The sequence below is a fragment of the Elephantulus edwardii genome, unplaced genomic scaffold (assembly GCF_000299155.1).
Source record: "Elephantulus edwardii isolate Elephantulus edwardi_28Jun2011 unplaced genomic scaffold, EleEdw1.0 scaffold00285, whole genome shotgun sequence".
Lineage (NCBI taxonomy): Eukaryota > Metazoa > Chordata > Mammalia > Macroscelidea > Macroscelididae > Elephantulus > Elephantulus edwardii.
In genome coordinates this window covers 843,222-846,694 of record NW_006400035.1, presented here as the reverse complement: position 1 = coordinate 846,694, position 3,473 = coordinate 843,222, and positions in this window count along the sequence as shown.

The window sequence follows — 3,473 nt, the reverse complement described above, 5'->3', positions numbered from 1 at the left end:
ATTTCACATGTTTTAAATATAGATATGTAAATATATTTTTCCTCAAATCTTATGCTATGCCACTAGAAAAGTTTATTTGCAGCAGCCATTTTTTTATGTGTCACAAAACAAACAAACAAACAAAAAAAACCCAAACAAACAAACAAACCAACCCCTGTAGTTTGTGCTCCCTCTCTTGGCTTTCCAGCAAGAGTTGATTCCTAAATTGAATACCTGGAGATGCCCTGGCAGAGTGGCTCTTCTGCAGCTACAGCAAGTGATGGGGTATGTGAAGAACTGAATCTCACATTCTTATTACACACGAGGTCATTCTGATTTAATTTCTTCCAAATAATGAAGAAATTAGGAGATATGTGTTAGCAAAACATAGTTATTTACAACTAAGGGAGAACATAGGTGCTCTTAAAATAACAGGCAGAAGTTTCTTAAATGTAGAAACATAATCTTTAGAGTAAGTGAGGAAAAACGTTAATTGAAAACATTTCTGTTTATTTTCTTAATTGTTTTGGTCTTTGTAAAAGTCACAAGCTTAAACTAAAAGGATAGGGTGCATAACATTCAGAACAACTCATTTTAACACTGATCTGCTTACTTTAGTAGGGGAAACATTGAACTCTGAAACTTGTTTTAATATCTCATCCTGTTTTGTTTGCTTTACTCTTTACAAGGAAGTTTAGGATGAAAATAGTAATCACTGTTCACCAAAAGAATTCAAGAGAAAAACTCATGTTTGTGACGAATGTGATGTTCAAGATTTGTTTGTTTTCAGCCACTGTCTAGGTGTGTGTCTTAGGCTTTTAAATGCTAAAATTTTAATTCCAAGAATTCCAATTTTCAATTCCCTCAATATTTTAGGCTTATTTCTTGTGGCTCATCCTTATAGCTTAAATGGTCTAGTCCTATGTCTTGGTGACTTGCCTTTACTTAGAATCATCTCAATGTCAAGTAAGCAAGCTTATTTTTTAAGAGATGACCATGATGAGCTGTGTTATTGGTTTGGTTTACCATGGAATAGGTTCTGACTCCTGGAGACCTCATATGCATATGTCTATACTAGAACTCTCCATAGGGTTTTCAAGACTATGATCTTTGGAGACAGATATACAGGCCAGTCTTCTGAGGCACTTCTGGGTAGATATGAAACAACAAACTTTCTATTAATAGTCCAGTGCTTAACTAGCTAATACTAATTGAGCATTGCTACATTTCAGATATCATACTAAGCCCTTGAGGCTGTTTTTGTTGCTATACACTGTTGAGTTACCTGCAATCCATACTCTGACACACGGAGTGCTACAAGCAGGAATCAGCTCCGCAGATCTGTTCTTTGTGTTTGCATTTGGGAGAAAGATGGACAATCTCCTCTTGAGATTTCCAGCCTGATTTGATAGGGTTTTAGCTTGATCCATTTTTGAATAGAGAGTCTCTCTAACAGCTCTGGAGGGCACTTGAGCTGGCCATTGGAAACCACCACTTGAGCTGGCCATTGGAAACCACCATGAGCTGTCTCAGAAGACATGCCTGGCAATCTGCTTCTGAAAATCAAGGCCTTAAAAGCCTGGGGAGCAGTTACTGTGACACACATGTGCCTGTCACCAGAGATGCCTGCTAAGTGGCCTCAGAGTCACCACAGGGCATTTAAAACACAGATTTCTAATCTGGCAAATTGAGGGTAGTATGGGGATGTTTGTGTTTCTTAAAGCTTTCAGTGATCTGATGTGCTGGTGCTGCAAAGACCACTGTTACAGAAGATCCAGCCTTGCTCTGTGGTTCTCCTGCAGGTGCTGTGGGGGGCCCTGTATGATGTGCTGACAGCTGAGTTTTATTCCAGGCAACTTTGTAAAATAACATACAGTAGACAACACACATAACCTGTTAGATTAGACTGCAGCATCCTATAGTGTGTCCTCTGTGAGTGTTCATGTGCTCCATTGCCATCTACTGCAGTGCTTCTAAGTACCTGGAACATTCAGATCACCTGGGAGCTTTGCACTTTATTATAAGTTATTACATTATTCAAAAAACACACTATAAAATAAAGATGAAAACTCTTTTTGAAAATAATGCTTTCCTCCTACTTGGCTTTTAGATGACAGCTTCTTTAAGGCTGCATGGCTGTCCTTGGATAGAGTTAACGTAACAATTTTGGTGTTAATATTGTGTGTGTTTCTCAGAACGCAGGCTATGTAGCCGGAGCCTAAATAACGGTGCTTTTTGGCAAAATCCAATCTAGCAACAGTGGTTACACTGATGGGATACATGAAATCCACAGGTGTTTTTGATTCTCTAAGCTAGAACAATCATAACAAGACACAAGTTGGAAAATCATGTACAGAGTTATCAGATGAGGCAAGAAATCATTAGATACCCAACTGACTTCAGCCACTGATTTCAACCACAAAAATATCTGTGTATATATTCAAGGATAAGGTCACAATTAGTCCAATGCTGAACTTTCTACACGCTGGAATTTTCTAACATATGCTTATTGTTATCTTCCTCTTATCAAGCCAAGTGTTGATGTTTAGTAGACTTGTTGTTACTATTTGACATTGAGATGACTTACTCACAGTGATCCCATGTACAACAGGACAAAGCATTGTTTGGTCCTACACAAGCTTCATGATCATGGGCATGCCTAAGTCTATTGTTGGAGCTACTCCACTCGGTATTTTGAGTGCCTTCTAACCCAGGAGATTCAGCTTCTAGAAATCAATTATGAAATATTCTGTTGTGCTCTGACTACTAAAAATTGAGTTTGAGTTTGAAATACTGACTAGTGCTGTGCTGTTCAATATGGTAGCCACTCACATAGGACTATCAAGCTCTTGAAATGATAGCCATCCAAACTGAGATGTGTTGTAAGTGTACAATATACATCAGGTTGTGAAGACAAAAAAAAAAAAAAAGATAGAATACCTCAATAAATTTTTAAGGTTGATTTAATCATGAAATGATAACATTTTATGTATTCTGGATCAGAAAATAGACTATTAAAATATATTTTATCTGCTTCTTTTTTTATTTTTAAACTATATCCACTGTTACTGTTCTTGTTGTGTGCTGTCAAGTCAAGACAGATTCGTACTTGATCCTCCAGTGGGTTTTCAGAGGCAGTAAATAGCATGGAGCAGCTAATGGATTTGAACCATGAGACTTTGAGATTTCAGCATAACTTCTTACCACTATGAGAACTGAATTCTCTTAGAACTAATAGAAAATATAAAACATTGCTTACATTTGTGGCTAAAATGTCCTCCAAAGTGGTTATAACAATTTAGCCTGCCACTAGCAATCCTTAAGAACTTATTTCATAGTCAATACTTCATATTGTTAAACTCTCACTTTTGTTGTTATGAATGTACAATGATCACTGTCTGGTTCGATTTTGCTCTAAACTCATTAGATAGAGGGTTAAGAGTTATGATTATATCTATTGTGTCTTTTATATATATTTTCCCTTTATTATATCT